Source organism: Triturus cristatus, chromosome 10, assembly GCF_964204655.1.
Source record: "Triturus cristatus chromosome 10, aTriCri1.1, whole genome shotgun sequence".
Classification (NCBI taxonomy): domain Eukaryota; kingdom Metazoa; phylum Chordata; class Amphibia; order Caudata; family Salamandridae; genus Triturus; species Triturus cristatus.
In genome coordinates this window covers 563,669,398-563,683,800 of record NC_140593.1, presented here as the reverse complement: position 1 = coordinate 563,683,800, position 14,403 = coordinate 563,669,398, and positions in this window count along the sequence as shown.

Genomic DNA, 14,403 nt, shown 5'->3' with positions numbered 1-14,403 from the left:
GCCGGGTGCTGTAGCGTGACCAGCGCTTGCATAAACACACACGGGCTCAGCTGAAAGGGAACACGAAGGAGGAACTCAAAATGGCGGTCTGAGTTGCATCTCCACTCAAGTCCCTGCTCCTTATTAAAATCTACTCAACAGCACTTTCCTTCTGCAGGCAGCAACTTCCACTGGCCATAGCCGCCAAGGTTTCAATCTGCTATGTGTGACATTTTCATAATTTGAGTGTAATTATGAGTGACACTAAAACGACTATATGTGACACTTTCTTGCAAGCACAATAAAGCAATGGAGACAAGGGAAACTTACAAATATCAGAAATTACACCCATTTTGCTTGCGAGAAAGTCTCACTCATAGTGCAAAGGCAGAAGGATAGGTGAACGTTACCATAGCCTGGAGGATGCACGCACCACCTCAGTTCTCCTGCACCCTCTTGGGACTAACTCCGCGCTGGACGTCCGATGCACAGCAGTGTGACCCCAAATGCCACATTAAGAACTGACTATGTGTTGCTCTCTCATTTGGTGCTGATGCAACCGCTAAGCTGAACACACACACACACACACACACACACAGGTGACAGGGAGTCAAGGTTTACAACTAAAACAACAAACTTATTTGAAGCATCCGCATTCCGTCTTTTCTGCTAATTGCCTCAATGCTTCCTGGAGGACGCAATGCGCTGATAGCTTGGATCCTCTCAGTGGGCCGGTCGGTCCAGACACAGGTCAGATGGCTGCCTTTTAAAGACAGTACACAAGTCGATGATGTCAGTGCCCTGCCCGTGACCCCAGCAACACATGTGGAGGCTGGTAAGAGGTCAGGTCATGTCTGTCAGATACCCGGGGGGGAGGAGGAGGGTGAAGGGTAGCTGCTGAGACACTGGTAGGTGGGCCGGGCAAGTCAGGACTTGAAAAAACAACCTGTCTGCAAGCAAGAATAACCTCCTCCATGATCGGGCATGGACCACATTGAAAGGCGCTACTAACTGTAGTGGCAGCGGCCCAGCTCTCCAATGAAAATAAAAGCTATTGCTGTTTTCTGGGGCCAATCACCGTCCATAACAGGCAAGGCGCTGCCCCTGGACACTCTAGTATACAATGCAGCTGGGTCAAATTAAATTGTTTATCCAAGACGTGCTGGCACCCGGAAGACCCACATATGGAAAGGAGTTAGCCTAACGGCTAGGGCGGTCGACCTCGAATCTGGGGAACTGGGTTTGAGTCTCTGCAATGATGCTGAACATCCTGTGATTCACTTAATCTCCCCGTGCCTAACAAACAAGCATTAAAAATGCAATAGGCCTCGCCTTTTATTAAGTTAAAGCCATTTGCTTTGCTATATAATACCATTAGCAAAGCAAATGGCTTTAACTTAATAAAAGGCGAGGCCTATTGCATTTTCAATGCTTGTTATTTTATATCTATCCCCCTTGCATTTCTGGTAGAGGAAGAGGGTAACAAAATTGTTTCCTATGCTGATGACACTCAGCTGATTTTTCCTCGTGAAAAAGGAACCGACTTTGACGGGGCAATGATTAGGTCTTGCCTCACAAAGGTTTTTAACTGGCTTAAGATCTATCAGCTGAAGTGCAATCCTGACAAAACTGAAGTTGTTTTCTTTGGTACTCCAGAAACACCTGACAGGAGTACTTGGTGGCCAAAAGATCTGCCGCCCCCGCCCGCGGAAAAGGAAAAAGTCAAAACTTAGCAAATGTCATAGACAAGACACTCTCCATGCGCTTTCAAATCCAAAATCTAACTGGCGCTTGCTTTGGCATACTCTGGATGCTAAAAAAATTCCTGCCACTTTTACCGCTTGAGATCAGAAAGATCGCGGTGCAGGATCTGGTGACATCAAAGCTTGATTATGTCAACAGCTTGTACTTAGGTCTTCCCAAATCCCTTATCCAGCGCCTACAAGGAGTACAAAACGCGGCAGCCAGACCCATCCTGAGACCTAAACCCAGATCTAGTATGACACCTATTAAGTTTTTACACTAGCTCCGCATAAAAGAACGGATCGACTTCAAAGCGATGACCATCTTCTTTAAAGCTTTCCATGGCTTAGAAGCCGGCTACCTAAATAAGCAAGTTAATCGCTACACAACATCTAGACCCCTAAGATCTTCCAATGCCAACCTGGCCATCGTGCCTAAAATATGCCCTGCCCGCACTTGAGGCAGATCCCTCTGCTATCTAGGCGCAAAATTGTGGAATAGCCTCTCTGAGACTAACCACAGACCTACTCTCTTTCAGGAAGATCATTTACACACGTTTTCCTCCCGCTGTCACGTGCCAGGACACTCTAGTCTGAGTAGCTGCGCTCTTTGATAAATACACTATTTCATTTCATTAGGTCCCTGACAGTGCAAAGGAACACTCGTTCAAATTGTAAGGGCCTTTTATGACGCCAGTGTGTCATGTTTTGTGACGCACCGGCAGCGTAAAAAAATGTGCCATGTTGCGCCCTATTTACAAAGTGACGCATCTAGGCAGATGTGTCACTTTGTAAACCCCTGCACCACATTATACCTGCGCCAGGTATAATGTATGCAGGGTGGGTGTTACCCCGCAAAAAGCCTCGTAGAAGTGGCGCATTGAAATCTATGAGAACTCAGTGCGCCACTTCTAGGACGCCATTGTGTCAATATCTTACACCTGCCTCACAGCAAGCCCCATGTGAAAGGACACATTACTGGAGCTGCATCTATTTTCAGACACACCCCAGCAATGCATCACTTGTGCGCCTACAAATACGTCAGAAATACTGCTGTATCTGTAACTCCTTGGGACATGATGCGTCATACAGTAAATAGGACGCATCCATCATGTCGCAAGGAGGGCGCGCTAAGAAGTGATGCATCCCTGTTTTCACACAGCGATGCATCACTTCTCATAAATAAGGCCCTAAATGTGTTTACATTTAATACTCAGGGATAGTTATGTATGTTTTCAATATTGTAACACAGAAGCAGCTCACCAATATTACTGAAATAATCTCTGTGACGCCCTCCCATTTCTTATATGTTAGGCCTTGTTTTGATCTTAAAGAAAATTCTTTTATGTATATTGCATGAAACATAAACACAACATTTCTCTGCAAAATGGCTGTACTAGACTCTCACACATCAGGTACATAAAAATAAATTAAAGGAAAACAGTATTTAAAACAATTTGTTTAAGAAATATTCAAGGTCATTGGGGCAAAACTCTGGAGAACGGAGCTGACTCTGTCAGGGGGCCCCCTGAAAGGCTGGGGCCCTGGGCCAGAGCCCACTTTGCCCATGCTTTAAAACGTCTCTGCCTGTTTCCCACGCAGTTTCCGCTTCCTCAGCTGTGTTAGTGTTCCAGTTTTCATCATAGGCATTAGCCTATATATTCCCGATGCAAACAGACACGCGCAGCTGACAGTGGTAGGATTTAGTGTTTCCTGCCATGCTACTATGTTTTTAATACTTTTTAAATTGTATATGTGTGGCTTAATTACTCTGTGCTTTTTAACAATTTCTCCTACCTACGCGCACTTGCACTTTACTTGATTCTGCTTGCCTACACTGCCTTAGCTGCTTCGATTCACATCTCGCTTTTCCTCCAGTCCTGGTCCGCCGCGGCTGATACGCCGATTGTGCGGAGGGCTGGGGCTACTATCAGGCTCCACACTACTGCCCACTCAGTTTCCACTTCCTCAGCTGTGTTAGCAATCCAGTTTGCATCATTGGTATTAGCCTATATATTCCCGATGCAAACGGACGCGCGCAGCGGGCGCGCCGAAGGCACACCAAAGGCAAGCCCGTCTGCGCCTGGAGGCGTTCCGGAGGCGTCCAGCGCCGGCCATGCGGCCCAGTTCCCCTCCGGTGAGTTTCGTCCACTATATTACAATAGGGAAAAACTGCTTAGCCTGAGGCGGCTACCATTATGTCAGTGTACAGCGGCTGATCCGAGCTTGGAGGTAGACTTTTGATGCAATAAGTGCAACTTGTCTCTCCTCCAGCCCAGGAAACTCACACCCAAGATCCTCCCATGCAACAATAAGTGTAAAAACAATAGGAAAACAGAGGACTTAAAGGCCACCCTTTAAATTGTCGCTCTATGCAAAAGCATGAACCACACATTTATTGCCTACTTTTAGACGAACAGCCTGATCTTTTATTTCTCACTGAGATCTGGCTGTCTGAAGCCTCCAACCCTACTATCACCTCGGCCATCCCTACAGGTTATAAAATCCTTAGGAGGAACCGGCCGAGTGGGAAGGGGGTGGTGTCACCATAGTTTACAATCAAAAACTAGACTGCTCTCCCATCCTGATGGAAAACATCGAGGGCGCAGAGTCCTAAGGCTTCCGCTGTACCTTATCCCCCCCATCATAGCTTAGCTGGTTTTCTGAGTTACAGACCTCCCAGTGCCATTGGAAATTTTATTAGTACGCTTAATACAGCCGCCACCTCTCTGGCCTTAAAATACAACAACTGCCTTATTCTGGGAGATTTCAATACACATATCGACAATGGAAAAGACCCTCAAACAATTCCTTGTTGGAGACTCTGCAGGCCTGCAACAAGTTTCCATCTATTTATTCAGCCACCCATGAGAAGGGCCATACCCTAGATCAAATCTTTCACAACTTTGACATATCAGTAAGCCTACCTCTTCCCATTATCTGTTCTGATCACCTGCTATTAAAATTCGTCATTCCCAACTCTGCCACAGCCCCTCGGGCTAACGCATGGCAGAGGGTCCCTAATTACAGGACGTTTCATAAAATATCCATCCCGATGTTCACAGACGTCCTCGGTCATTCCTCACCGGAGCTTTCTGGCTGCCCCGACTCGGACGCCCTCTCAATAGATTCATGGCTCCGAACCAACATTGATGCAGCGGTACTGGTTGTTTCGTGCTCCTCAAAGAGTTTGGCCCCACCAGCTCCATGATTTAACGATTCCCTCAGATCCAGAAAAAGACATTGTAGAAAAATGGAACGGAAATGGCGTAAATCCTATCTACCTGAGGACAGGAAGGTGTATAAAGATAACTTAAAAACTAATTACATTCTCGTGAAGGCAGCCAAGAAAAACTTCTTTCAAACCAAGATAAAAAATGCCCAAAATAAGAGTAAGGAAATCTTTAGCATAGTCAAATCCTTTACCGCCCCGAAAGTCGGCACACAGGAAGGGCCATGAAAGGAAGAATGGTCTAAGCAAATAGCGCAAATCTTCCACAAAAAGATGTCCGTGATCCAAAAAGCCTTCACTAACATCTCAGAGGAAGAACTGACCTTCTACCTTAGTTCTAATAGCAAATTTCACCTCTTGGATCCTCCATCTTTACTAGCTTTCCCTGAGTTTCAGCTTGAAGAGTCACTGACCCTTCTCCAAAGTATTAAGTCTGGCTCTCCTACCGTCCCATGTCCAGCGAATATCCTGAACCTATTAACTCCCACCATAAACCCCATGGTAAACTAGCTCTTTAATGCTTCCCTCTCCTCAGGCAACATGCTGAAATTATGGAAGAATGCTAAGATTCTTCCACTGATAAAAAAGGCGAACGCCAAACCGAAGGACCCTGCCAACTACAGGCCAATCTCTCTTCTTCCTGCCCTCTCCAAAGTATTAGAGAAGCATGTAACAAGGCACTCCAAAACCACATTGAAAATGGGAAGCTCCTTCATGAGTCCCAATCCGGTTTTAGGGCTAACTACAGTACGGAATCTTCTCTGCTGGAAGTGACTGAAATTCTCAAGGGTAAGCTGGACCAGAGAGGCAAGGACGTATTGATACTGCTCGTTCTGTCGGCTGCCTTCGATACAGTACCACATGAGAGGCTCCTGGAGAGACTTGCTAACATCGGCCTGGTGGGACTGCCTGAACATGGATGTCATCTTTCTTGGCAAATAGATCTCAGGACATCTGGCTCCCCCCTTTCGCTTCGCGGGCCTCTCCGTCTGCTGCCAGAGTCGAGAGGAGCCTCAGGGTGCGCAGGGCCACGGGCGGGCCGCAGTGCGGGTCCTCGATCATCTCCACCAGGCAGGTGAGGCATTCGCTGGGTAGCACTTGCCTGGAAGCGAAGTGCCGGGTGCTGTAGCGTGACCAGCGCTTGCATAAACACACACGGGCTCAGCTGAAAGGGAACACGAAGGAGGAACTCAAAATGGCGGTCTGAGTTGCATCTCCACTCAAGTCCCTGCTCCTTATTAATATCTACTCAACAGCACTTTCCTTCTGCAGGCAGCAACTTCCACTGGCCATAGCCGCCAAGGTTTCAATCTGCTATGTGTGACATTTTCATAATTTGAGTGTAATTATGAGTGACACTAAAACGACTATATGTGACACTTTCTTGCAAGCACAATAAAGCAATGGAGACAAGGGAAACTTACAAATATCAGAAATTACACCCATTTTGCTTGCGAGAAAGTCTCACTCATAGTGCAAAGGCAGAAGGATAGGTGAACGTTACCATAGCCTGGAGGATGCACGCACCACCTCAGTTCTCCTGCACCCTCTTGGGACTAACTCCGCGCTGGACGTCCGATGCACAGCAGTGTGACCCCAAATGCCACATTAAGAACTGACTATGTGTTGCTCTCTCATTTGGTGCTGATGCAACCGCTAAGCTGAACACACACACACACACACACACACACACACAGGTGACAGGGAGTCAAGGTTTACAACTAAAACAACAAACTTATTTGAAGCATCCGCATTCCGTCTTTTCTGCTAATTGCCTCAATGCTTCCTGGAGGACGCAATGCGCTGATAGCTTGGATCCTCTCAGTGGGCCGGTCGGTCCAGACACAGGTCAGATGGCTGCCTTTTAAAGACAGTACACAAGTCGATGATGTCAGTGCCCTGCCCGTGACCCCAGCAACACATGTGGAGGCTGGTAAGAGGTCAGGTCATGTCTGTCAGATACCCGGGGGGGAGGAGGAGGGTGAAGGGTAGCTGCTGAGACACTGGTAGGTGGGCCGGGCAAGTCAGGACTTGAAAAAACAACCTGTCTGCAAGCAAGAATAACCTCCTCCATGATCGGGCATGGACCACATTGAAAGGCGCTACTAACTGTAGTGGCAGCGGCCCAGCTCTCCAATGAAAATAAAAGCTATTGCTGTTTTCTGGGGCCAATCACCGTCCATAACAGGCAAGGCGCTGCCCCTGGACACTCTAGTATACAATGCAGCTGGGTCAAATTAAATTGTTTATCCAAGACGTGCTGGCACCCGGAAGACCCACATATGGAAAGGAGTTAGCCTAACGGCTAGGGCGGTCGACCTCGAATCTGGGGAACTGGGTTTGAGTCTCTGCAATGATGCTGAACATCCTGTGATTCACTTAATCTCCCCGTGCCTAACAAACAAGCATTAAAAATGCAATAGGCCTCGCCTTTTATTAAGTTAAAGCCATTTGCTTTGCTATATAATACCATTAGCAAAGCAAATGGCTTTAACTTAATAAAAGGCGAGGCCTATTGCATTTTCAATGCTTGTTATTTTATATCTATCCCCCTTGCATTTCTGGTAGAGGAAGAGGGTAACAAAATTGTTTCCTATGCTGATGACACTCAGCTGATTTTTCCTCGTGAAAAAGGAATCGACTTTGACGGGGCAATGATTAGGTCTTGCCTCACAAAGGTTTTTAACTGGCTTAAGATCTATCAGCTGAAGTGCAATCCTGACAAAACTGAAGTTGTTTTCTTTGGTACTCCAGAAACACCTGACAGGAGTACTTGGTGGCCAAAAGATCTGCCGCCCCCGCCCGCGGAAAAGGAAAAAGTCAAAACTTAGCAAATGTCATAGACAAGACACTCTCCATGCGCTTTCAAATCCAAAATCTAACTGGCGCTTGCTTTGGCATACTCTGGATGCTAAAAAAATTCCTGCCACTTTTACCGCTTGAGATCAGAAAGATCGCGGTGCAGGATCTGGTGACATCAAAGCTTGATTATGTCAACAGCTTGTACTTAGGTCTTCCCAAATCCCTTATCCAGCGCCTACAAGGAGTACAAAACGCGGCAGCCAGACCCATCCTGAGACCTAAACCCAGATCTAGTATGACACCTATTAAGTTTTTACACTAGCTCCGCATAAAAGAACGGATCGACTTCAAAGCGATGACCATCTTCTTTAAAGCTTTCCATGGCTTAGAAGCCGGCTACCTAAATAAGCAAGTTAATCGCTACACAACATCTAGACCCCTAAGATCTTCCAATGCCAACCTGGCCATCGTGCCTAAAATATGCCCTGCCCGCACTTGAGGCAGATCCCTCTGCTATCTAGGCGCAAAATTGTGGAATAGCCTCTCTGAGACTAACCACAGACCTACTCTCTTTCAGGAAGATCATTTACACACGTTTTCCTCCCGCTGTCACGTGCCAGGACACTCTAGTCTGAGTAGCTGCGCTCTTTGATAAATACACTATTTCATTTCATTAGGTCCCTGACAGTGCAAAGGAACCCTCGTTCAAATTGTAAGGGCCTTTTATGACGCCAGTGTGTCATGTTTTGTGACGCACCGGCAGCGTAAAAAAATGTGCCATGTTGCGCCCTATTTACAAAGTGACGCATCTAGGCAGATGTGTCACTTTGTAAACCCCTGCACCACATTATACCTGCGCCAGGTATAATGTATGCAGGGTGGGTGTTACCCCGCAAAAAGCCTCGTAGAAGTGGCGCATTGAAATCTATGAGAACTCAGTGCGCCACTTCTAGGACGCCATTGTGTCAATATCTTACACCTGCCTCACAGCAAGCCCCATGTGAAAGGACACATTACTGGAGCTGCATCTATTTTCAGACACACCCCAGCAATGCATCACTTGTGCGCCTACAAATACGTCAGAAATACTGCTGTATCTGTAACTCCTTGGGACATGATGCGTCATACAGTAAATAGGACGCATCCATCATGTCGCAAGGAGGGCGCGCTAAGAAGTGATGCATCCCTGTTTTCACACAGCGATGCATCACTTCTCATAAATAAGGCCCTAAATGTGTTTACATTTAATACTCAGGGATAGTTATGTATGTTTTCAATATTGTAACACAGAAGCAGCTCACCAATATTACTGAAATAATCTCTGTGACGCCCTCCCATTTCTTATATGTTAGGCCTTGTTTTGATCTTAAAGAAAATTCTTTTATGTATATTGCATGAAACATAAACACAACATTTCTCTGCAAAATGGCTGTACTAGACTCTCACACATCAGGTACATAAAAATAAATTAAAGGAAAACAGTATTTAAAACAATTTGTTTAAGAAATATTCAAGGTCATTGGGGCAAAACTCTGGAGAACGGAGCTGACTCTGTCAGGGGGCCCCCTGAAAGGCTGGGGCCCTGGGCCAGAGCCCACTTTGCCCATGCTTTAAAACGTCTCTGTGACAGGGCGGGAGCAGGAGAGCGCCTTATCTGCAGAGATATGGCTCTCTCATCCCCTCTTCCTAGCGCCGGCTCAGATTTTAGCTGCTGTGTGCAGGCACACACTTTAGCGCCATAGGGTGTGTGCATGAGTCTACCATAGGTTTTGTTCTGGAAGGGTATCCTTGCAGAATAAACTACTATGCTGAAACACACTTTTAAACTTTTCCTACTTTGTATGTGTGCTGCAGAGTGAGGCACGTATGCAAAGTCGGAAAAGAAAGGAGAAATAACATTCTTTTTTATTAATGCCTCTTATCATTTGGCATTAACTTTTGGCTCTAAACCCTGTCTAGTATTGTTTGTTGGTAAGGTTTTGCGTCAACAGGCATGGGAACGCCCATGTACCAACTATGTACTGCCCCCTTGGTGCTAAGTAACGCAAAGCAGTACTTCGTGCTTTTAGGGTATTTTCCAGGACAAAGCAAGTTTTGCACTGAAAAGTAAATTAGAAAAAAACATGTTTTGTTGGTTAGCGTCCCTTTTAAGACGCTAACCCAGCGCAAAATGTGTGAAATCTACCCCTAAGTTCCTCTGCAGCAGGGGAGCCTGTGTTTGGTGCCTGCTGGCTGGAATGCTACGAGGGCTAGGAAGATCCTGCAGGCAGGCTCCACACAATAACTACCCTGCTGAGGAAGTGGCGTTCAGGAGCGCTGTAAGCGGTGCAACAATATAATTACCTTAATGCAACTACCCTTCAGGTAACTACAATGCCAAGCCCTTGACAGTGCTCCTGAAATCAACTTTGCTGGGTTTTGGGCATAGCTGTTTTTCATCTACGGGGTTACTCTAATTCCGAGGCACAAGCAAAACAAAAAAAAACACACAAAAAACTGGTCTGCTTTTGCCTTTTTGGGAAATTCATGCCTTAATTTTGCAGAACCCTACTCCCTGTGCACTACGTTTTAATGGTGTAAGATCTAGCAAACAGCTGAATGTGTCGCTAACCAGATCTAAAAATTAAACAAAAAGGCACACAACAGATATCCATTGGCCTGGGTAGACTGGTGGTTCACTGAAGGATTTGGGAGCCCCTGAAGGGTTTTACATTGAATCTAATTAGAGAAACTCCTGCCAGCTCACCCTCCACTCCATTACAATTGCTTTATTGTGTGAATCTGTAGAATTAGAGCGATAGGGTACCAAACAGAGGGCCTCATTAATGGGGATTTGACATAGGGCAGCGCAGCAAGTCTACCCTGCGTGGCTTTATAAATGTTGAGTAATGTGAAGCAGCACAAATCAGTGTGTTGCATTACTCTGCACCTGGGAGACATTTCCATGGGTCTAGCCTGGTTCCCACACAACATCCACGGATTTTGACGCATTCCCAGATTTACAAGTACAGGTTAACCTGGTCTGGCACCAAAAAGATACGCCTCCCCAGGAGAGGCGTAATGAGGAGAAATATCTTTATTTTTCCTTGTTTTATCCTCTTTCTATGTTCTATGTGTGCTGCATTCTGCAGCACACATAGAAAGAGGAAAAAGATTCTCAGGATTTTTTTTTATGCATGAAGGTGCCCCTTCCAACACAAAAACCATCCTGCCTACAACACAGGCACCCTTGCACCATGGAGCAAGAGTGCCTGCATTGGAGCTAGGCTGCCAAAACGGTGCCAGTGCAAGGGAAAAGGACAGGAATGCACCGTATTGGATAAATACAGCGCATTCCCGCCCCTTTTCCTGTGCTGCAGGGCCGTGCAGCAAGAGGACTTGCTGCGCTGCCCTGCATCACAAAAGTCAAAAAATATGCCCCAATGTATTTATTGCCTGACTATACTTCAGCATAAAAACATCTGTTTTTTGAGATGCGGTCCAGCATATGACATACTGCAAAATCACTCTACTATATTAAAGTGCAGAATTATCAAAAGGATCCAGTTTAATTTAGAGTAGTCAGTGCTCCCATATGTCTTACTCACCATACCTCTGGTTACTCAAGCGCTTATAGTTGTATGCTTCATCGTAGGGTTCACACTTCACTATGGTTGGATGCCTCTTTCTAATCAAGGCTCCAGTGGAGTCCTTTGAAGTTGTTGTTGTGAACTAGTCCTTGCGTCACACCGGCATATGGGGTGATACAGTTCTATTCTGTTGTGGGCGATGCTGTATTCTACCATTGCTTCCAAGTAGGCCTGGGCAAAATTTGAGTTATACTGGTGTAAGTAGTGTCATTTCACGTTACTTTTGTTATGCAAAATTCCCGAATTCATGCTGTTATGTTATATTGCTTAATAAAGCGTTGATGCATTAAAAGTTTACCACGAATGAGCTGATTGTGGTTAATATTTACAGCAAACGCTTGGGAACAATATAAATGACACTGCACCAGCTGCTATTGTTTGCGGTGCTTTTTTTATTTTGCACTATTTCTCTAGCACAAAATGCATCCTTGCATCTAAACTGGACGTGAGTTACACCAAAGCAAAAAATTTGCACACCACTTCTTATTATGATACGATTTTGAATATGTGACCAATTGATTGAAATTGTGGAGGGACGGTTAGCAGTTAGTTTTATTCCTGCCTCTTTTCACAAAACTCAAAACAAGAGTGTCATTATTGAACCCTTATCTGCTGTGATGAGATGTTTCTGCTCTTCTAAGTGCCCCTGTGGGTCATGGACATTCCTTAGGATATTGTCCTATCTGGCCCAATGTAGAGTCATCGTCTTCTGGCCCACCATCTTGCCCCACCCTATGGCCCTTTCATGCCCTCCAAATTTCAGCTCACCCCATGTTGGGGAAGAACCTCTGGACATAGGTGAGATATGAGTACTCCACTATGCTAAGCCAACACATAGTACCTAAAGTCTTAGCCCAGTGGGTAAAGAGGCCGATCGAAGAGTACCAATGGTTGAAAGGGACAGATCTAGAGCCCACTCTCTGTATTATATAAGCAGTAGATCTAGCTGCATGACAGCTATGCTGTCAAACCCCAGACCTAAAAAAAGAAATCTAATTAAAAAAGAAGAGCCCTTGATCAGTGCTTTAATAGGCCTAAGCTTATTCACCTTATCCAGTGACACAGAAAATATGCAGTGTTTGACTATTGTGATGTATAACACATAGATTCAGTGAGGAACATGATTTGTCAGTTGTCAAAGACAGGCGGGAACTGTTGCCCTATTGTGTTATTTCTAAGCTTGTGCATAGAACAAGGAAGTGTTTCTTCTTGCTCACCTCTGGCACGGCATAATACATCTTCGACTCCGAAGATGTCAGCTCCTCAAAGTATGGTGAAGGAAAGTTTATTCCCAATGCATTAGCAGTCCACTAACTACCTACTTCTCCTAACACTCATTGACTGTCTGATTGCCTTTGAATATGTACAGCACTCTGCTGCTGTTTGGCTAGGTTCACACTATACAATCACCCCACACATACATACATACATACATACATATTTCCATTATCCTCTTGAAAAATAACCTGTCATGTCCAATGACTATGAGTGTGTCTATGTGATGATGTCAAAACCAAAGGGGATGATGGATGTAGTGTTGAACATTGCAAGCACTCACCACCAGTCAACTGATCTGGGTTTAATCCATCATCATTCTTTAGCTCACTTCGCCATCCCAGTTCAGACATGGCCATATGCAAATCAGTCTGACCCTGTGCCTCATGGGAACAGTCCAGCCCGAACTGCCAAGCCATGTCTTCCCTGGACCGCAAACAAGCATCCTGGGACCGGTTTCTGGCTAATCAGCCGTCATCAGCCAGGCTTGCTTGAATCCAGTGGCAAAGTGAGCAAGGGACCCAAGTCTGGGCATACCCACTGGATTCAAGCTAACCTGGCTGATGACGGCTGATTATCCAGAAACCGGTCCCAGGATGCTTGTTTCCGGTCCAGGGAAGACATGGCTTGGCAGTTCGGGATGGACTGTTCCCATGAGGCACAGGGTCAGACTGATTTGCAATTGGCCATGTCTGAACTGGGGTGGCAGAGTGAGCTAAAGAATGATGATGGATTAAACCCAGATCAGTTGACTGGGGGTGAGTGCTTGCAATGCTCAACACTCCGTCCATCATCCCCTTTGGTTTTGCTTTGTTCGCCCTAAGTTGGCAGGGTATGCCCAGACGTGGGTCCCTTGCTCACTTTGCCATTGGATTCAAGCTAGCCTGGCTGATGACGGCTGATTAGCCAGAAACCGGTCCCAGGATGCTTGTTTCCGGTCCAGGGAAGACATGGCTTGACACCCCGGGCTGGACTGTTCCCATGAGGCACAGGGTCAGATTGATTTGCATATGGCCATGTCTGAACTGGGGTGGCGGAGTGAGCTAAAGAATGATGATGGATTAAACCCAGATCAGTTGACTGGGGGTGAGTGCTTGCAATGTTGAACACTCCGTCCATCATCCCCTTTGGTTTTGCTATGTGATGATGTCACCTCCCAATGGCATGTAGATTAAGGGGGGGCAGAACTTGCTGAGTTTCACTCCATAGAATTCAGCGGTGTTACTGAAAAACTCAGAGAGATTCTGCGGAGTTCTGCGAGCAGTGGAATTTTGACACCTTTTGCTGCTCGCACTGACTTCTAGTGGTGGAAGCTTGTTCCGCTCTGTAAAATCAGCACGAATGGCATGGCAGAGGGTGCTGCTTATTTCTGCCACTCGAGTAAATTTCTACTTGAGCGGCAGCTTTCTCAACGCAAACGGTAGCGACATGCTGCGACCGCCTGCACTGAGAAATCTTGCTGGGAGTGGTTCTAGCACTCAAAAAGTGTGCTAGGGGACACAAATTCTCACTTGCGCTCACCAACTTAATGTTGATGAGCCGCGCGCGAGGACGAACTCAGAGTTTTGCCAGTACTCAGCCGACAGAGCAGAATTGTTCACCCACACATAATGTAGATGCATCAAGTTTCATGTCTGTATAATTGGGCATGCTTGGCGAGAGTAGTGTCTCTATTTCTCCTATGTTGTTCTCAACTTGAAAATACTAAATAAAAATAAAAAAGAATGCTGCCACTGCCTGCCTA